The 23,027-nt window shown below is 41.6% G+C and overlaps 1 pseudogene; it reads left to right on the plus strand.

Moving 5' to 3' along the window:
* The first annotated feature begins 20,092 nt into the window (after nucleotides 1-20,092).
* Nucleotides 20,093-21,157, plus strand: LOC147524206 (metalloendoproteinase 5-MMP pseudogene; annotated as a pseudogene).
* Nucleotides 21,158-23,027: the final 1,870 nt, after the last annotated feature.

Raw genomic sequence — 23,027 nt, forward strand, 5'->3', positions numbered from 1 at the left:
GGACGCGGTCTCTACCCTGGAGCTACTTAAGCTACAGTGCGTGTGTGGCACGTGTAGGAATATGGGCGGTCGGGAGATATGAAATGATGGCTGCCAGGTGGCCCGTCGTTTGGCTTCTCGATGCCATTATGACTTGTTTTGGGAAGAGATGTTTCTTGGGCATAAATAGAACTGTTTTGAGAATCTGAAGAATATTTGCTCGTCTCTTGCCTCAAGTTGCTCTACTCTCATTGACGGTGTTGGCTTCCTTTCCTCGACTGATCATCTCAGGTACGTGTTTGTGTTGCTTGGTTCGTTGTTTGTCCTAGTAAACTTTGTTTGCGTGGTGGCTTGTTGATGCTTGACTGTGTTTGTAGATTTGAAAATGGCTAGACGTGGTGCCAAAGGTGCTGGTGGTAGTGAGGGGGCAAGGGAAACATCTCCCCTCGTGATGGAGGAGATAGCCTTCCGACCTCACCCTCTTGGGAACCACGGTAAGCGTAAAGCTAATGATTCTGACTCTAGGAAAGGCAAGCGTGCGAAGGTGGCGGGAGGTGGGCGACCTGGGGGGGTCGTGTTCAGGTCTCCGAGTCATGGAGGGGGCGACGATCGGAAGCAAGATCACCATGCTGCGTCCGGCAGCTCATCCCTGCGTCGTGGTGATGTGGGGATCGACTTCTACTACATTGGTCATACTGGGAAGAAGCGCATGGTGAAGCGTTCTGATTATAGCTTCCGCTCGGCCTCTATAGCGAGCTGCCTCCTGGAAGGGATAGTTCTCGATGGTGATAAGGCCGAGCTTGAAAGTGAAAGTTTGGAGATGACCCTGAAGACCACCGACGCGGCTTGTTGTTTGGTAAGCGTTCTACTTGTATCGTTCATTGTAGCTTGAATGAGGTCGGTTAAACATTAATGTCCTTCGTGCAGTTTTTGGCAGGGTATGATAAGTTGAAGCGTACTGTTCAATGTCCTGGTAGTGGTGATGGTGGCGTGGCCAAGCTGGCTAGGATGCATGCTGCTTGGGAGGTCGATAAGAATAAGCTGACATCCCTGAGGAACAAGCATCATGAGACGCTAAAGGAGAAGACTGTACTAGTGAACTCAATGATGGACCTGCAAAAACAGCTAGCGTCCGTGACTGAGTACGCCAAGTGATAAGAGCCCAAAACTGTAGTTTTAACCCTTTAACAGTCATACTTTTAGACCAATTATGTGAGTAATAATTAAGAGTTAACACTGATTACATGTTTTTATGCATTTCAGGCTTCAAAGTCCATTATGTGTAGAAATGTGCCACTTTAGCAAGATAAAGGAGCAAAGGTCGGTTACTAAGGAGTTCCGTGATTAAAGGCCAAGTTTCGAGAAGACAAAGCCTTTCTAAAGCCCGGTCAAAAGCTGAAAAGTCGACGCGGGCAGAAACAGCACACAAAGTCAGCAGAACTTTCGAAGGACATATCTTTGGACTCAGACCTCGGAATGGGGCCTACCTTATGTCAAAACGACCGGCTCGGAAAGAGCTTTCCAATGGTCTTAGCCTGGACCCAATCAGAGGAGCAAAAGTGGACGAAAAGTCTGTTGAAGCCAACTGCAGCTAAAGAGGCCTTTTTGGACTGAAAGAATTGGGTTTTGGGCCTGATTCTCGGGCCCAAAACATGGCTCCAAGCCCATGCACGATTTTTGGATCTGAAAGTATAAAAACAAAAGCTTAATTCTTTGTTAATGGTAGATAGTTAGACCTAGAAATAGATTAGATTAGTAGCCTCCATTAATGAATTCTAGATCTAGTTTTTCATGTAGATTAATTAAGTTTAGTTCCATTTTAATTATTGTATTAGATTAAACCTTTAAATCTTGTTCTTCATTTTGATTAGATAAATAAAATAGTTGTTTTCTCAATTTCGATTTTTGTCATTTCCATTTCTAGATCCAATTTCAATTCTTGTCCTTATTTCATTTGAGTCATTAAATTAGATTTCATTATTGTTTAATTAAGTAAATTTCAATTCTTTATATCATGGTTAGTTTAAATGTAATCGGAAATGATTGCGTAATGATTCTCGGCTAAACCTCCATTAGAGGGGGTTGAGAAGCCTTGATGAAAGCTTGATTCCGAATATCGTAGAATCGTCGTAATTTCCTTTCCACTCTAGAAACGATTAGTTCACCATGAGAATGGGTTTAATCGTTCACATGCTAGTTATTAATTGGTAGAAATGTCATGTGTAATTAGGGATTAGGAAGAACCAATTGTTCTGCGAAGCGCTTCAATTCGATTACTTACGATTTGTAGTTAATGGGATTAAGTCGAAGTTAAGGTGGAATCAATTCCCCTCTAACTCCTTATCATCAAATCAACGTAGCATTCCCTTAGTTATTCCCATCGTCGACTAGTTGCATTTAGGTGGGTAGTTGCATCGTAGTCTAGTTGCCTTTTTTCGTGAAATCTCTCATTAGACTTTAAGTTAGATTACTTACACGGAGAACACAAAGATCTTGGAAGGACTAGGAGTGGAACGAATCACTCTACTCCACTATATCTCATAGGATTGAGAGTAGAAATCTTTGATAAAATATAGGCACGTAAAATTATAGTTTTAGTTTACTTACGTTTTGAGTTTCATCGTTCATTTCGTGAGTAAGACTATTCATTTTATGTTTTATCAAATGGCGCCGCTACCATCTTAGTTTCACTTTCGTATTGTTTTCGTAGTGTTAATACTGTTCTTAAAAGTCCCATTTCACCCACCCACCCTTGTTTGATTCATACTGTGGTTGTCCATTTCAGAGTTGAAAAATTCCTTGTAAAATTACATCGAAAGCACGCCAAGGTTTCCTTGAGCCAATTCCTAACTCATCGACTCCTCGGCGACCAGCCCCCATAAACTCCCGGAATAAACTCTGAATTTTAAGATACACCGAGCGACAGCTTCTATGCGACCAGACCGCCACTTAACAAACATTTTCGGTTTCGGCGGTTTGATTCAACTTTGATCTTTCATATTTTTCAGTATTCTAACCTGCTATATACACTGAACAAGCGTAAACAAGACGCTATTCATAAGCGAAGCAAGGACGCAATCAGGTATTCCTTTCTTCCACACCTCGCTCTCCTGTTAGAGGTTTATACTAGTATATTAGAATTGTTTGGAGTGTTGATGTGTTTAGCTAAGTTTGGTTTTAGCCTTGTATGAGATTAAGGTCTGGCCGAACAAAAACACCAAACGTAATTACACAACAACGTCAACAAATAAGTCTATCTAGTATACCACCCACTACACCTCTAGCTACTATTTCACACACATCACCTGACACAATGCCCGACAAAGAAGAGAGGCCTCTCTCTGACTTCTACAAAGCCTTGAGCGATAGCCCCAAATCTTGCATCGTTCTAGCAGATCCAGCGGGGGATTTCCGAATCCCTCCAAATATTTTTAATTTGTTACCCGTTTTTCATGGATTGAACAAGTCCTAACAACATTCCACCATCCTACGGTTGGTACGGAACAAATTAAATTAAGGGTATTCCCTTTCACCTTAGCCCGATAAGGCGTCTTTGTTAACTGCCCAAAGTTTAATTCTGCAATGGACTCGTGGGCTAAACTTGTTCAAATTGTTTATGGAACATTTTACCCACCCCTAAAGACGGATGAGATGCTTTCCAAGATTCATTTCTTTCGACAAAATCCTCATGAATCATTTTCGGAGAGGCTTGGAATCGTTCACCGATCTCCGTGATAGAGTGTCCACATCATAATTTAGCGAAAGACACGTTAGTTCGTTGCCTTTTTCAAAGGACTTCTACACCACCATAAAGAAGTCCTAGACATAATGAATGGGGTAGTTTCTTAAGTAAAGGAGCCTTAGAGGCATATAAATTTTTGAAGATCGACTAAAAGCGAAATAACAACCGGGGGTAGTGACGATTACTCCCGCTCGCTAGTTCTTCTTCAACATTAAGGCTACCCGGATGTTTGAGGTTAAATCAGATCCCGAGCTTAAAACTCTAATTGAATCCCTCACAAAAAGGTAGAGGCCATTTCGTACACAACAAAAGCCAATCCCCATGAAATGTAAATTCAAATCCATGTAGTTTCTGTTGAGCCCCGAGCATCCCGACTCCCCCAATCGGCCCAATAGCCTATGTACAGTGCTTGTTCCATTAATAGTGAACCTAATGCCCCTTGAGACAAAATCCCAACTTCGGTTGGAGAAATAACCAAAACGTCCACACCCCAAGGGTACAATAATCAATATGTTAGGCCCTCGCATACGGCTTTTAACCAAGCCCCACTACGACAAGGGATTGTGGTCGGGGAATTTAAATAATTATAACAACCAAGTGCAACCTCGACAAGGTCAAGCACAAGGTCAAAGTAGTTATAATAATTATAATGCTAGTAGAGGTATCGCTCGGTAAAATAATAACTACCAAAATCCACCCATAAATAATTCACGTGAAATAGTTCCATCCACACCACCCGCGACTACTACACCCACACAACCGGATCGCCTTGACACCTTCATACAAGTGAGCCAAAACTTTTCCAAACCATGGCTCAATCTAACCAACGGCTTCTACAATCGGTTAATAATTTAACCAAACAGTTGGCTCAAGATAAAGCCCAACCCAAAGGTGTGTTGCCAGGTCACGAAATACCTAATCATAAAACAACAAATACAGCCTTTGAGGTAACCGATAATACTAGTAGTGAATATGAAAATGTAGGTGAGCTAAAGGCCATCACCACTCTCCGTTCTGGCAGAGTGGTTGATAACAAAGTAACTATGCCTATAGTTACCCCACCAGTAGCCCCTACACCTGCTATATTACTAGATACCGAAATAGAAATTGAAGAGCCTACCACTGTAGAGGTACCAGTTACAACACAACCTAAGAAACAGGAAGCCACGGTTAAACACCTAGGTAATACCATTGCTAAATATAGACAGAAACCACCGTTTCCACAAAAATTAGCCATGTTAACTAGGGATACAAATTACGAGGAGATTAGGGATGTTTTTAAGAATCTAACTATAAACCTTCCCTTCCTCGAAGCTATAAAAAGCTACCACACCATGCTAAGTTTCTTAAGGAATTGTGTACTACTAGGCGTAAGACCAATATACCAAAAGACGCTTTTTAACGTAACAATTCCCAACTCTATCCGAACATAATGGAATTATTAAGTACAAGGACCCCGGTCGCCCCATCGCATAATGCACCTTAGGAGATTCTTATACTGACTGACCGCAAGCGTTATTAGACTTGGGGGCTAGTGTCAACTTACTCCCGCTTTTATTTGTATAGACAAATAGGTCTAGACGAGATGCAACCCACTAGAATGACGCTTGCAATTAGTCGATCGGTCTATTAAGTATCCTAAGGGTGTCGCCGAAAATGTTCTCGTAAAAATTCAGGATTTTACTATCCGGCTGATTTTGTCATCCTCGATACGTAAGTCGTTAATGACTCGTCCCGATCATCTTAGGGCGACCTTTTCTCGCAACCGCCAATGCGCCATTAATTGCCACGATGGTTCAATGTCCATGTCTTTTGGCCATCTTGTTGTTGAAGTCAATGTTTTAAAACAAAGACACAGCTATTACCCGATCGCCTATGGATGGAGAGGTTAGCATGATCGAGAGCGTTACTTTCGAGATTATTTCAACAACACGCTCCCCTCGATAATCATATGCCCAAATTTCTTTCCTTTGGAAGATCGACTCCAATATTTCCATCCCTACACTAGTCGATACACATATTACGGATGAGGAGGAGATAGATGGCTTTCAAAGATATAGAGGACTATCATAGTAACGAGGATATGACCAATCTAGATGAGCAATTCGATGAGTTTCTTCGAAAGGTGATGAATCACCCTATCAAGAACTACTTTGCACAACATCCACCTCGATTCCCCTCCTTCCACCCTTTCAAAGGAATCCCGAGTTTTGCACTCGATCCCGTTGTTTCTTCTCGTGCTTTCATAATTTTTAAATTCACCTAGTAAACAAATACTACGTAAGGACAAACCATTTGACACCTTCATTTTCAGAATTGAGACAGGTCCCTACACACACAACAATGAAAGAGTTTTGTGCTAAAACCACATCCTCATTGTTTACAGGCTGTCTTTCTATAACTTATCCCTATCCACCATATTCTCCACAACCATTCACTTTTCCACACTTATTTACTAGAACACCCACTCATTCAAAAATGAAAAATAAGGTGCATGATAGGTTACATAATAGGGTTATCCGATTTCGTTTTCATTTCACTAGGTTGAGTCATGGGAAATCTTGGTGCTTGATTGTGTTTGGATATGTTTTCAGGGATATTTATTTATGGAATGATCCACAACTATTTCGGTTGTTGATATATGATAAACTGCATGTTCATACATATGTTTAGACAAGTCTCGAGTATCTAACTATAAACGACTCAACTTTTGTGTTTGGTGCATTTCCTTTCATTTCCATATATTGGTGAGTGCACCATTAAGATAACCGGGCCCTCCCTACGGAGTGTGTGGCTGTAAATACCGGATCCTAAGTTCACGTTTAAACATAATTCACGTTTTCCACTCTTGCATGTTTTCTCAGATTTTTTGAGTCATGTTTCTTTATGGGGTGAATTATGTCTTTATTGTTTATTGTTTTTACTTTTAAAATTAAAAAAAAAAAAATATATATATATATATATATATATATATATATATATATATATATATATATATTAAAGAATAAGCATAGTAACCTAGAAAGTCTAGAAATCGACTTTAAAAGACCTTATCGCTAAAAACAAATTTTCTAAGCTTCATTGTAAAAATTTGTTTGGGGTGGGGTGTTAAATGTTTCCGCACTAAATATTTATGTCCCATTAGAGTTGCTTAGGCCGTTTTATTGTATTACGATTCGGGTTGACATAATCCATGAATTTAGAGTTCAATTGTTCGCATAACGTAAGTCATGCACGCACTTCGAGGCGTTTTCCACTATCTTATATGTCATCCACGGTCGGAATAGAGTGTTTTATGGATCATTGGATTGGAAATTCTCTCCTGATCATTTCCATATCTCATTCGCAAAAATCGGACCGGTAACGAAGCGGCAATTTTGATTTGAAGTTTCGCGAAAAATCGAAAAAAAAAAAATCACAAATTTCGATTTTGGGCTTGGGCCCAACCCGCGCCCACCGACAGCGCGACCGCGCCCTTACCTTTAGCAGCACTCGCGATCTTCTTCTCCATCCGCCATTAACACCCAAGCTCCAAAAACCTAAAAAACAAAATCAAAATAAAAAGAAAACTAAAATTAACCCACGCCCCAAATCAAATCCCAACCCAAATCGATTCCAAACACCACCGACCACCACCACTACCGAATTACATCACCAAAAATCCACCAAAATACCAAATTTTGGTGCTGCCGCGCCACCACACCACCACCACCATCATTTTTTATCAGTGAGTCGTTCCTCATTACTCCTACACCTTCTACAAACACCAAATCATATCCAAACTTCCAATGGTTCAACAACGCCGAATTTTGTCAGAGCAAGCTTTTACCGCCGACCACTTCGCGCCGTTTTACGGTGACGAGATGATCAGTCCAGACTGGAATAGCTTGTGGTACTCGACTGAAGCCTATTACCACGAGGACTTAGTCCGACGGTTCTATGATACGAGGGAGTTGGAAGGGACTAGGATTTTTGTTGTGGTAGCGAAGAGGCGGAAGGAAGTGACGACTGGGTTGTTGGCTGAGATTCTAGGCATTCCGCCTAGAATCCATCTGGATGTCACCCTGCAGGAGTCCCAGCATAATGGGGTAGAGCCATTGATGCACGAGACAGTTATTGGAGGGGACTACAATGCAAGATCGCATTGTGTTCGACAAAGCTTCCTTAGGACCAACCAAAGGTGGCTACAACCCGATTGGATTGGTCTAACGCCCGTCGAGGAAGGGGGAAGGTCACCGATATCGGCCCCGAACTACCTCCATATCTTATGGATACTCCAGGAGCGGAAGTATGACTTCTGCATCTTAGAGTTTTTACTGAGCATGATTAGGGGAGTAGGGAGGTCTGTTGCCCTTCTCCCTGTGTTGATAACAAAGATCATGCTCAAGTTGAGAGCAGCTCAGGCGACTGATCGGACATACATCACTCTCCACCGTAACCCTCACATCTATAAGGAGTGTGTCCAACGGGTTTGGAGATTGGCTGAGGATAGAGAAGAAGAAGAAGAGGATGGAGGAGCCGAATGCCAGGAGGAGGCCGGGGACATCATCGATGCCCTCCGAGGATGAGGAGGACTTGACCTGTTTTGACGCGGATGCCTTGGAGAGGTTGGGCGGATGCGAACGCATGGCTGTGATCCATCGAGGCATCGTTAACACTATCTGTGAAGACCTCCGGACGACGAGCAACGATGCATCACAACTTCGAGCTCCACTCCCGGAGAGGGCGAGAGGTGTGAACAGATGAGCCGAGCTAGAAGCTCAACCGGCGCCGATTCGGGGATGATCGACACCGCGATTCCCACCTCACGGGGACTCTCCTTCGGAGGACACACCATCCAGGCATGAGCGTCGTCGCCGAAGGACGAATGGTGCTGGCTCTTCAGGAGCTCAGGAGCATTCTCCGGAGCATGTTCCCTCCGCCACCAGTTCCGGAGTAGCTAGGGATAGTATAGTTTGATGTTTTATGTTTTATTTGTAATTTCATTATTGTTATTTATTTTAATGCAAGTTTATTTCCGTAATTTGAATTTTGTAGTGTAATGTACTCCGAATGAAAATTTTAATATAAGGGGTTATTTTCAGTATGCGTGGTTGTTTCATATTGATCCCACCTTCCCAACTTGTTTGGGGGTGGTTTTATCAATTCAAGCATTATTTTTATAACCCTCGTGTTAGAATTTATTGCGGAGTCAAGGTGAAAATATGGCCGTTTAGGCATATCTATGATTGAGTATCATTGTAGGATGAAATCTAGATTAAATAGGTACATTCTATCATAAAATCAACCTAAAAGATACTGGGTTTGAATTAGAATCAAGGATATGAGTTGTTTCCGTTTTCGGGTTTGGAAATTTTAGGATTTCCGGAAACTGCCGTAATTAGTTTTGGCAACTTTCCGATCCATTTTAGCAACTTTAAACCTATATAAACTTGATACAATCTATCCTCACAACTCACACTACACCTAAACTCCATCACTCACCTTTCACTCCCGCGATTCCCTCGTTTTGGCTTATTTTCCGAGTTTCTGCAACTCCGAGAGCACTCAGCCCTGAGGGCGCTTTTCAAGCGCTCAGATATATTTTCGAGCTTTTGTCGAGCCCAAGCACCTAAGCTGAAATAGCGACCGCGACTCAAACACTAGAAATTTCAATTTCTTCAGAGGCCTTCAGCCTATCGAGCGCCTTCGCCTTTTTCGTGGACCAGAAAATTTCCAGTTTTTCGCGCGTAGTATCTGGATCATTCGCAGCTATTCCATAGCGTAATTTTGAGATGACATCTCCAACATTGATACCGGAACAGTCTTTCGAAGATTTGTTCCAAAGCACTACTTATGGTGCTTGGTTTCGCGGAGCGATCACATTCGTTGGCTGGGAGCCGCTTATGGTAAGACCGGATGCACTTTATTCTCCGACTCTAGCATCTTATTTTTACGATAACTGCATTTTCTTTGAAAAACCAGATGGTGAACAAGTGTTCTACATCAACATTGATAATGAATCAATGGAAATTACCAGGTTCTTGCTAGCATTTGTTCTTGGACTGGCTATGCCCGCTGAAATACAAGACCCATTGTGCTATTGGGTCGATAATATGTATGTCTACACTTACGAGTTTTTGCATGAGTCGTATGGAGCGGGCATTTTCCATATTGAGAACCAAGGGGAATATAACGTCGTCTTTGGTAGCCTGTCCATGAACATAGGAACTGTTATGTTTTGGATCATGCTAAACATTTTAGGGGAATGGCGTTTTTCTTCTGTGAATGATGCCACTTGCAGCGTCTTCCTTGCTTTAGCCACGGGACGTATGTGTCATGACCTTCCCCGAACCTTGATGTCTAGTTTAGCTCGATCCCATAGCATGAGGCATAAGTACCTTCTTATGCCCATTCTAGTTTCTCGTATTATGCTATGTTTCTTTCCTGTTTTTTGTACACGCTTCACGGATTGGATTACGGTCGACACTATACGACCCACCAATAGTATTATTCGATTTTTTCCGTGCAATGACTTGGCAAGGGTGGAGGATACAACCTCATCTGGTTGCACCCTACACCCCGTCAGACCAAGTGGATCTTAATAGGTTAGCAATAATAGATAATAAATGGCGGGAAGCCTGGCAAATTATCATGGCATGGCAGGACGCGAAGGAACCTCACTTCTTTATGGAAGAAGAGAATGAGGAAGATGACGAGTAATGCGGGGGATAAGGTAAGTTTCATTCTAGTTAGTGTCTGCTTATGTCCCAAGCAATTTCATTCTTGTTAACCCCATAATGGGTAGAACTCGTATAGAGTTGTGTCAGTTTTTATTTCCTATATTAGTACGTTCTAACCTTGTTTTACAGATGTTCCTGAATTTCACGCACTTCAATGGTATTTTTCCTACCCTCTTTATTTAAATGCTTTGAGGACAACTCATGCTTCTTGTTTGGGGGGGGGCATAGAAACACGTGTAATTAAGGCATCTGTTAGGATATAGATAGAGTTAATATGCATTTGTTTTCTAGTTAAAATTTTAAAAATTCAAAAATATAAATAAATAAGTTCATGCTATACACTTAGGAATAGTGGTATTGTTTTCCTTCTCTATGCTCTTAACAATCTAGAAATCTCACATAGCTTTTGCATTAGAATAATTGCTAGAAACTTAGGTTAATATGTAGGTAATAATCTTTACATCTATCTATAAATATATTACATGAGTATCAATGATTGTTAGCAGTAAGTTTCTGAAATCTAGGCTAGAGTACTTATTCTACAAATCCTGTGAGAATATAGCCTAAAGCCTTATATGAGCGAAACATTTGATAAATGACACAAGGGAGAAGTAAAATTCGGATAGAGAAATCACACGTCCACTTGCTTGATCACTATGCCATATCCTAAGCGAGAATTTAGGCCCTCTTTGGATTGATATAGCCAAAAATTCAAACCTATGAATGATTTCCCGCTAGTCGCCCCTCTGAGCCTTTCTTTAGCCTTTCATAAACCACAATCCCTTTACCCTGTTACAAAAACAAAAACAAAATAAAATAAAAAAAAATAAATCAACCTACCCAATTTAGAATAAGTCTGAGAATAGAATGAGGAAGAAAGAAGAAGAGAAAAACTTGTGTAAACAAAAGTTAGTTAATTGCTTCAGAAAATAAAGAAAAGAAGTTTCCATCCAAGGAAAAGAAAAAAAAATAGAAATAAATAAAAACTCCAAAAATAGAATAAAAGGGAGTCAAAAGCCAAAGAAAAGAAAAAGAAAAATATGGCTAAGGATGGAAACAAAGTATAGAAGTAAAAGAAAATAACAAGGTTTTCTCTAAGTTACATAATATGAAAACTCTATTATCTCAGACTTGTCCTTTTTGAATATCCATTTCCTTCCTTCTTAAACCATCTCCTAATCCCCGCAACACCTAATAAAGACCTCTAGCTCAATTAGGAATAGGCTAGTGTGATAGTAAGTGGCAGATGTGTTTGATCGACTCCGGCTTCCTTGTTGTCATTGAGATTGTAAGGTAAAGTGTGCCCACTGCGCACTAGAGTAGTGAAACTTGAGTGGAAAAATCAGAGTGTTGTATCTTGACTATTATTGTGAGAACCTACTTAAGGACGCTATTCCGAGTTTCAGAAACAGACCTGCTAGACATTTCATAGTATTACTCATTGTATATATGTTTATTATAGATGATTGATTATTATGCATATATTAGCTTAGGTTTTTGACTTGGTTATTCTTGTTCATAGCTAGTGAGATGTATAGATAGTTTAGAGCATGAATAAGGAAACAATAGTTTTATTTCTTAGTCGTTGTAGTATAGATGAAGTTTGTGAGTACCTTCATCGAAAACTCTCACGAGGCTATAACTCGTCCACTAGGGAATTCCTAGTGGTTTAAGGCCTTGTTGCATATGGTCAATGCAATCGCAATCAGCGAAACGAGAGTAGTTAGGACTCCATTTTTGGTCACTTATTCAAATTTCTCATCTTTGCTTGAGGACAAACAAAATGCTGTTTGGGGGTGGTTTGATAAGAGCCCAAAACTGTAGTTTTAACCCTTTAACAGTCATACTTTTAGACCAATTATGTGAGTAATAATTAAGAGTTAACACTGATTACGTGTTTTTATGCATTTCAAGCTTCAAAGTCCATTATGTGCAGAAATGTGCCACTTTAGCGAGATAAAGGAGCAAAGGTCAGTTACTAAGGAGTTCCGTGAATAAAGGCCAAGTTTCGAGAAGACAAAGCCTTTCTAAAGCCCGGTCAAAAGCTGAAAAGTCGACGCGGGCAGAAACAGCACACAAAGTAAGCAGAACTTCCGAAGGACATATCTTTGGACTCAAACCTCGGAATGGGGCCTACCTTATGTCAAAATGACCGACTCGGAAAGAGCTTTCAAATGGTCTTATCCTTGACCCAATCAGAGGAGAAGAAGTGGACGAAAAGTCTGTTGAAGCCAACTGCAGCTGAATAGGCCTTTTTGGACTGAAAGAATTGGGTTTTGGGCCTGATTCTCGGGCCCAAAACATGGTTCCAAGCCCATGCACGATTTTTGGATCTGAAAGTATAAAAACAAAAGTTTAATTCTTTGTTAATGGTAGATAGTTAGACCTAGAAATAGATTAGATTAGTAGCCTCCATTAATGAATTCTAGATCTAGTTTTTCATGTAGATTAATTAAGTTTAGTTCCATTTCAATTATTGTATTAGATTAAACCTTTGAATCTTGTTCTTCATTTTGATTAGATAAATAAAATAGTTGTTTTCTCAATTTCGATTTTTGTCATTTCCATTTCTAGATCCAATTTCAATTTCTGTCCTTATTTCATTTGAGTCATTAAATTAGATTTCATTATTGTTTAATTAAGTAAATTTCAATTCTTTATATCATGTTTAGTTTAAATGTAATCGAAATGATTAGCGTAATGATTCTCGGCTAAACCTCCATTAGAGGGGTTAAGAAGCCTTGATGAAAGCTTGATTCGAATATCGTAGAATCGTCGTAATTTCCTTTCCACTCTAGAAATGATTAGTTCACCATGAGAATGGGTTTAATCGTTCACATGCTAGTTATTAATTGGTAGAAATGCCATGTGTAATTAGGGATTAGGAAGAACCAATTGTTCTACAAAGCAGTTCAATTCGGATTACGACGATTTGTAGTTAATGGGATTAAGTCGAGTTAAGGTGGAATCAATTCCCCTCTAACTCCTTATCATCGAATCAACGTAGCATTCCCTTAGTTATTCCCATCGTCGACTAGTTGCATTTCGTGGGTAGTTGCATCGTAGTCTAGTTGCCTTTTTCGTAAATCTCTCATTAGACTTTAAGTTAGATTACTTACACGTGAGAACACAGCATGCGGAAGGACTAGGAGTGGAACGAATCACTCTACTCCACTATATCTCATAGGATTGAGAGTAGAAATCTTTGATAAAATATAGGCACGTAAAATTATAGTTTTAGTTTACTTACGTTTTGAGTTTCATCGTTCATTTCGTGAGTAAGACTATTCATTTTATGTTTTATCACCAAGCAGTATCAAACGGTGGCTCGTAAGGCGCAAAAAGAGTATGACCAAACTTGTAAAGATCACTCTGTGTTGGCGGAGTTGTACGTGGAGCTACTGGAGAAGCATGACCAGGAAGCTAAAGATGTCGCCGCCCTTGTTGTTGCCCGTGTTGCGAGTCATCTCCCCTCTACCAGTGCTGCTCCAAGGGATAAGCATGTTGTGACGGATGCAGGACGCTGATTTTTGAACTTCTCTTTGTAAGCATTGAAAATGACTGTTTTGTTTGTTTGTGTTATAATTTTGCCTCTTTGTAAAGAGTTAACAATAGAGCTAGTTTCTCAGGCTTGCCTGAGCAGTTCGCCCTTTGGTTTCGATACTTGACGAGCTGGTATCCACAAAAGTGGCAGCTCGATGTTTTTCAACACTTGTAAGAACTACTGATCTAGATTTCCTGGGTAAACCCAGCAGATCGGTGAATCGCGAACTAGTTTTCGGGCTTTGGGCCAGCGGTACTTTTGACGAATATGTATGGAATTCATTTTTTACTTATGCTTGATTTCTTGTAGCTAGTATTCCGTTTATGATGCTTGTTGTATATTGTGGATATGGAGCTTGAGATTTAGTTTAAAAAAGCGTTATGCTTGTTAAGTATTGCTTAAAAGAGCAATCTCACTGCGCTAAACCTATAAGTATAGATTCTCGACTTAGCAAGATTCAGAGAGGCTAGGGGCATGTAAACTCCTGAGAGCGTTCTGCTCGTGAAGAGCGTATTTAGCCTCTGAAGGCGTACTGCTCACTGAGAGCGTTCTCACAGAGTTGATCCTAGAAGTATAGGTCCTCAACTTAGCGAGATTTGGAGAGGCTATGAGCCTGTAAGCTCCTGAGAGCGTTCTACTCGCAGAGAGCGTATTTAGCCTAGCCTCTGCGTCGCTTCATCGAGAGCGTTCTCACAGAGTTGATCCTAGAAGTATAGGTCCTCAACTTAGCGAGATTAGGAGAGGCTATGAGCTTGTGAGCTCCTAAGAGCGTTCTGCTCGCGGAGAGCGTATTTAGCCTCCGAAGGCGTACTGCTCACTGAGAGCATTCTCGCGGAGTTAATCCTAGAAGTATAGGACCTCAACTTAGCGAGATTAGGAGAGGCTATGAGCTTGTAAGCTCTTGAGAGCGTTCTACTCGTGGAGAGCGTATTTAGCCTCTGAAGGCATACTGCTCACTGAGAGCGTTGGATGCTGTGGGGGGGCTGGAAGTGCGCCCATACTTGTGGTGCATTTGGTGCAAGTTCAGCTTTATCGTGAATGTAATTGAACAGGGTGGTTGATAATACAAATATAATTAAACTACCTGAATTGACAAGGATTAAAAAACATGACTGTGTACAAGACTACATCTTTCTTGATAAAATCTCTTTAACAAATAAGTGTTCCAGGGGAGTGGTAGTTGTTTCCCTTCTTGCGTCTTGATCCAGTAAGCCCCGTTGCCCACAACTCGGTCTACTATGTACGGTCCTTCCCATGTTGGTGCTAGTTTGGAGTCATCCTGAGTCTTTTTCAGAACTAGATCACCAGGTTGAAAGGATCGAGGATGTACTCGTTTGTTATAGGACCTCTTTAGGGTCTGTTGATACGATGCCACTTTGATAGCTGCCAGGTCGCAGCGTTCCTCCAGAAAATCGACTCTCGAGCCAGGACGGAGTAGTTGCATCCTGATTCGACGAGTTCTGATCTAGTCGTGGTGACTGTCAGCTCGGTGGGAATAACAGCTTCGGTGCCATAGCATAGGGAGAATGGTGACTCGCTAGTGCTGGAGCGAGCTGTGGTGCGATGAGCCCACAGAATGTTCTCTAGTTAGTGTGGCCATTGGCTTTTGTTATTTTCAATCTTTTTCTTCGAGTTTTATAAGATTGCTTTGTTACTGGCCATTGCTCTGAGCGTACTGGGGAGTGGAGAATGCATGAACTATCTTCCACTTGGCTAGAAATTCTTTGACTATTTTTCCCTTGAACTGTGAACCATTGTCCATCACCAGGGTGTGCGACAAACCAAATCTAGTGATAATGTGAGTCTAGATGAAGTTTCTGACATGTGACTCTTTGACATGCGCTAACGGAATTGCTTCGACCCACTTTGTGAAATAATCGGTTGCAGCTAAGACCAAAGCGAAAACCGGTACTTTTCTGTGGGATGAATGGTCCCATGATGTCTATGCCCCACATGTGAAATGGCCAAGGGCTCGCAATGCTAATCAGTTCGCGAGCTGGTTGGATGATGTTGTGGCCAAAAGTTTGGCATTTGACGTACTTTAGGACATATGTTTTGGCGTCGATCTATATGCGGGGCCAAAAGTATCCTTGGGAGATCACTTTGTGGGCCAAAGAGCGCCCTCCAGCATGGTTGCCACACTCTCCTTCATGAATCTCTGCAAAAATTAACTGACCTTGTTCTGGGCTTATGCACCTCAAAAGAGGTTCGCTAGCGGATTTGTAGAATAACTTGTTATTAATTAAGCAATAATGGCGAGCCATATATGGGACCTATCTAGCTTTGGCACGCTCTTCTGGGAGTGTACCGTGATGAAGGTACTCTATGATGGGCTGCATCCACGTCTTCCTCATTTGAGTCTCAGAGAGTGGGCATAGGTCGCTGATTTCTAAAATAGAGTCCTTTTGGTATGCAAGTCGGTCAACTACTTCAATCAATAGTTGTCTCGGGGTACAGTTCGGTGTTTGAGTAGCCAAGTAAGCTAAACTGTCTGAGTGACGGTTCTCATCACGCAAAAAGTGGTGTATAGTGGCTCTCTTGAAAGAAGGGAGTAACTGATTAACAACTTGAAGGTATTTAGAAAGGTTACCTTCATGGGTAGTGTACTCTTTAGCAATCTGGCGAACGACCAGTTGCGAGTCACTAAAGACCTGCAAATCTTGTACACCGAAGCAGAATTCCATTCGAGCCCCAAGAATGCCTGCTCGTACTCCGCCTCGTTGTTGGAGCTCGCAAAGTCGATGCGAACGGATTTCTCCATCATTACTCCATCCGGCGATACTAAGACAACTCCTATTCCACTCCCTCCGGGGTTGCTAGAGCCATCCACAAAGAGAGACCAGACGGTCTTGTCGCTTTACTTTGAGGGTAAGATGTCTGCCTCTGGTTCCCAATGCAGGTCGTCGACAGGGAAGTCGGCAAGGAAGTCTGCCACGACCTGTCTTTTATGCGAGGTACGTGAGACGAACTCGATGTGATGTTCCCCGAGTTCTTCGGCCCATACAGCCACGCGAGTTATCTTGTTTTCCTTATGGAGGATCTTTTTCAACGGGAGGTCGGTGAGTACTTTGATTGGGTGCGCTTGGAAATAAGGTCAAAACTTTCTTGCAGAGTATAACAATGCGAGTACTGCTCTTTCGATGTAAAAGTAGTTCTTTTCGGCCGAGGTTAGCATCTTACTTGTGAAGTAGATAGGTTTCTCGGAGTTGTGATCCTCTTTGAAGAGAACCGAACTGATAGCAAAGTCTGAGATTGCGAGATAAAGCCCCAGTGTTTCGCCATCTGTTGGTTTAGCTAGGATAGGAGGTGTTGTGAGATACTCTTTGAGGGTGAGAACACTTGGTGACATTGATCATTCCATGAGAATTGCTCGCCTTTTTTGAGAAGTTGCAGGAATGGTCGGCACTTGTCTGATGCTCTGGATATGAACCGGTTGAGTGCAGCGACCATGCCCCGACAACCTTCTCAGATCGCTTCTTTGTCTCATGGTCGGGCATATCCAAGAACACCGGTTTGGTCCGGGTTAGCCCGATTCCACGTTGTGAGACTTGATAGCCCAGAAATTTCCTGGAAGACGCTCCAAACAGACATTTCTCAGGATTGAGCTTCATTCGAGTGCGGCGTAACCTGGAGAACGCTTGTTCAAGGTGAGTGAGATGGTCACCTGCTTTCTTGCTCTTGACAACCATGTCATCAATATAGACTTCCATGGTATCCCCTAACATGTCCTGGAACATGTCAGTTACCAGTCGTTAATACGTCGCTCCAGCGTTCTTGAGGCCAAACGGGAGGACGTTGTAGCAATAAATGCCCTGTTATGTAATAAAGGACATTTTCTCTTGATCTTCCTCCATAAGTGGTATTTTGTTGTACCCACTATATGCATCCATGAAGGAAAGTAACTCGTGGCCACAGGTCTGGTCCACCAATCGGTCGATTCTAGGTAAGGGAAAGCTGTTTTTGGGTGTTTCTTGGTTGACATTGGTGAAGTCAACAAAAGGTGAACCGTGCCATTCTTCTTTGGAACTGCCACTATGTTAGTGATCCAATCAGGGTAGTTGACTTTTCGGATGAAACCAACTTGCTTGAGCTTGTCGACCTCGTCATTGATTGCTTTATGAAACCATAATGATAGTCTCCTAGGTCGTTGTCGAACTGGTCGAGCATTAGGATTAACATTTAATCTATGGCATGCAACGCTAGGATCTATACCCGGCACATCAACATACGACCAAGCGAAAACATCTTTATTTAGGGATAAAAAGTTTACAAGCTGGGCTTTGAGTGTGGGGTCGAGGTTAGCCCCTACATAGATGAACTTAGGATCATCATCTATTCCTAAGTTCACTTTCTGCCTCTCTTCAGCTTGTACTGTGGCATGCGGTGTGTGAACGTCCTGTGGGGAACTGCTCTCGGTAGTTGCTTTGTCAGTCTGATGGGTGATGGGAGTTGCTGCATGAACCGGAGCGTCTTATATGGTTACGACAACAGGGTCTGGGACGACTTCTGTGGTCATAACAACAGTGGCTGGAGTACTTGCCTGAAGCTGTATCGGTTGTATGGGATCTGGTGGGGCGACCTTTAAGGTCTGACCGAGTGGAGTACTGACTGCAGAAATGTAGGAACGACCTCTGGGGTCCTGATGACTGAATCAATAACTACCTTAGCGACTTTTGGGGTCTGTACAGATGGATAGACGTTTTTGCTGGAGCCCCCAGCATTCTGAGTTGGTGCGTTGCCTCTGACCTAAGCGACCAAGTCTTTGGCCATGGTATAGCTGGTGGGCTCGTTTCTTATGCTGACAGGGGGTTCAGCTGTTTTGTTCGCTGAAATGATTTGATTACAATGATAAGCCTCGAGCTGGTTGCTGCGAAGCTCCATCATGCCCCTAGGGCCTGGAAAGCGAAGGACTTGATGCAGTGTGGACGGTACGACCTGCATTTGATAAATCCAACATCATCCTAGGATGGCGTTGTAGGGCGACTTGATATCTAAAACGCTGAAACGCGTATTGAAGCTGACTTTATCCTCTCGTGATCCCACTGAAATTGGGAGTATGATATCACCGATTGGGTCGTCTCTAGAGCCATTGAACCCATACAGAAGAGCAATAGGATCTATGAAGACTAACTTGGGGAAGTTCATCTCCTGGACCATGTGGTAGAACAAAATGTGACATGAGCTACCAGGGTCGATCAGAACACCCTTAACTGGCCAGACGCTGATCTTGACGTGGACTACAAGCGCGTCGTTGTGGGGGAGACAAACTTTGTTGAGGTCGGTTTTTGTGAAAGTGATGTCTCCGGTGTTGCGCGTTGAACTTTGGGGGGCCGGTGCTGCTTGGGAGGAGAAATGGTAAACTTCTTGAAGGGCACCCACTCGCCTTCTTTTCTCTCTAGACGAGCTGACCGAGTCGTCAGGGAAAGTGATCATATGGATAGTTCTTTCATTGTCGCGATCAGATGAGTGCAGGTGGCGCTTGTGACGAGAACAGTCTCTGGGACATCCTCTGCTGCGAGATCGAGTTTGATCGTTATGGCGATCAAGGCGGGGTGGAGTTCGGCTGCGCAACCTACGAGCCATCATGCCTGAGCAGGGTGATTTGTTCGTTCATCGTTCCTAGCTGACCAGCTAAACTCTGGATTTGAGCTTCGAAGCTTGCCATGCTTCGTGGGCTTGAGACTTTTGGTTTCTGGAGTTTAGATTTGTTAGGTGGTTTCTTAAGAAATCGAGACCACAGACGGCGCCAATGTAAATGAGCGTTTTGGTGCTTCCTTTACATACATAGGGAGGGAGAACGGTTTAGATTAAAGTTGAGACCGAGTTCGTCGAGGAGTGAACTGCCTAAGTATCTTCTCTAGATTCTGGGGGCAGAGAAGAATCAGGTCTGGCGTAGTTCATAGGAGGGGTATTTATAGATGTTGAGAGTGGATCCTCACCCACCACGTGTAAAGTGCTTCACAAACGTGGGGTGTAGATTAGGGAGGCGTGCGAGAACTGTTTTTATAGGTCTGCTATGATGATGGGGATTAGTAGTCTGAGCAAGTAGCTTGCGGCAGTGGTCAGTAGCTAGTGGCAATAATTTGTGCATGTGCATCTCTGTTCATGGTTGCTTCTAGAAGGTAAGCTGAGTCACGTTATAGCTTGATTCGCGTGGTGGCGCGAACTGTGCAGGAGCGTTCTCTTAGCTTGTAGACGTGATCTGGTTCCACAAGTCGGTGTGGTATTTTTATCATGCTGAGTATGCGCCTGATATTTCTGAAGGAATATATCACTCCCTTACAAATATCTTGAAAGATTTGGTTACCTTCATTATAATGATGATCCAGCTCATGCAAATGCAAATGACGACGTGTTTGATGACTTGTTAGAGTCTGCAGTGAAGGAGTACCAACTCAACCACCAACTAAAGCCAACTGGTAGTCTCAATTCTATGACTGTGAAACAGATGATGAAGCCTAGATGTGGTGTGCCCGATATCATCAACGCCCGATATCATCAACGATACCACAAGGATGAGTTCTGGCACTGTTTCACATTTTACCTTCTTTCCGGGAAACCCAACATGGCCAGCGGATAAAAGAAGTCTTACCTATACATTCCGTTCTGGTGTTGAAGTCATTGATTTACAAACATTAAGGCCTGTTATATCTCGAGCTTTTGCAAAATGGGCAGCTGTAACTCAGTTTACATTTGCAGAGGCTCCGGCTGGCGACAGTTCCGATATCACAATTGGGTTCTATAGAGGTATTCATGGTGATAATGCTAACTTTGATGGGCCAGGTGGTATTTTGGCACACGCTTTTGCACCAACCAGAGGTTTGTTTCACTTTGATGCAGATGAGAAATGGAGTACTAACCCAACCACTACTGAGATTGATTTAGAATCTATTGCTGTACACGAAATTGGACACCTTCTTGATCTAAACCATAGCCAGATTAGAGAGGCTATAATGTTTTCTGGCTTTGGACGAGGAGAAATGAAAAGAGAACTGCAAACGGATGACATTCAAGGCATTCGTACTTTGTATGGTCTGCCTACTTAATTAGCAATAGTACCTAGCAATCACTTATTTTAAGTACATAAGAAAAATTGATAATGCTTCAATTTTGAATAAGTTAGTAATAAACGACCATGTTTGAAATAATTGTTCTTAAAAGAGCAATATATTTATTTATCAGAATGCATATATATGTTGCTGATTGATATTATATTGTGCTGGCCGGCTGTATTTTGATGATGGAAAAACTTTTGGTTATGAGCTCATCTGTGCTTTATTTGCTACTTCTTTTCTGCTTTATTCGTTTCGAGATTGAACTCCTACCAATAGAAAATTAGACATGTAGGAGTGCATCTAGATCATGTACCTATTAATATGTGACTTCCATCGTAAATCAAGCTGAGAGGTCGAAAGGAAAATCTACAATATAAAATGAATATCACCTCCTCAAATGTTACCGTATATATCGAGGCAATTACCAAATGGGATTATAAAATGTATTGTGACAATAACGCAATGAAAACTCTATCAACCAAAGAAGTAGCCACTTACATTTGTTACAATATATATTGAGACAATGATCTTACATGTTCTAATAATTTTCTAAAATTCTAGCTGTACTATGACGAGTAATACTACACTGAAACAGGAAAAATAACACAGTCAAGACACAGTGACATAACATGTTACAATATTAATATTGTAGTGGTGAATATAAGAGTCAAAAATCTCTTTTCTCTCACTCAAAATATTTTTTCTCTTTCTATTATCATCTTTCCATTTTTATTTTGTCATTCTTATCTTTTCTTCATAGCAAACCATCCATTTCATTGATTTTTTATGGTACAACATTAATGTTGAAGTGATATTTCTCGATGCAACATTCACGTTGCAGTGGTTTTCATAGTGTAATATTGATATTGCAACGGTATTTCTCGATACAACATTAATATTGCAGTGGTGGTTTTTCATAGTACAATATTAATGTTGCAGTGCCACGTCATTGTGTCAGTCAACTGTGTCAAATTCTCTATGTCAGTGTAGAATTATTAGTACTATAACCCTATTACTATCCTTGAGTTCATTGCTCTTTGACAGATGAGTACAAATCTACACTGACTAGAACCCTAGCATCTCTGTAAATGATCCTTATGAATAAAATTGACTTAAAGAGAGAGGGATACAAAATCATATAACTCAAAGTCTCAACTCGATCCCAAATTTATATCAAGCACAAAATGATAATTTTGAAGAAACAGAGTTTGCCAAGGCAACTCCTTAGAAGAAAACAAATCTATTTTATTAAAATTATCAAGGACTAAATGTACTGCATACTGTAAGACTATAAATTACCATACTGTAAGACTATATAGCTAATGTAACAAAGCATCACAATCTGACTTGCCAATTGAGTAATTAATCCCTGGTTACTTTAATTAATCCTGCTCCTCCCGAACAACTGTCACAATGCTGGACAACAAACGCAAAGGTAAGTAGAACAAATTATTCTAGTCTTCTTTCTTTGATAACCTCTTCAATTCAGAATGTTGGACTACCTTACATTTTCTTATGAAAATTTTAAATGTGGACATCACTCCAAGCTAAACCTAAGACAATATAACAGGCCGGAATCTGCCTAGCATGACAAACATGAAACATGATGCTTAAGGCAATCAGGGTCAGGGGTAATAAAATATAACAACAATTTGGCATCACATACTTGACTGACTGGGGAACTAGTAGCTCTTAGGAAGCCAACCCGGGTGTTTCAACCCCACGCTTGGCCATACCACACACTCAGTGGCCAGTGTACGCCGTGGCTCACCTTGGATTTTGGTACAAAGTATTGTTAGTCTTGGTAAAACTGTAAATTGCCCTTCCTTAAGGGCTTAATACCCAATGTTCTTTGAATGGTCAATTTTGCCTATAAAAGGTGTAATAGAGTTAGGGGTCGTTTGTTTTTCTGAGCCTCTAAATGCTGAATTCTAAATGGCCCACTCTCTGAATACTGATTGCTAAACTTTGAAAAACATGTTTGT

Source organism: Coptis chinensis, chromosome 1, assembly GCF_015680905.1.
Source record: "Coptis chinensis isolate HL-2020 chromosome 1, ASM1568090v1, whole genome shotgun sequence".
Taxonomy (NCBI): Eukaryota; Viridiplantae; Streptophyta; class Magnoliopsida; order Ranunculales; family Ranunculaceae; genus Coptis; species Coptis chinensis.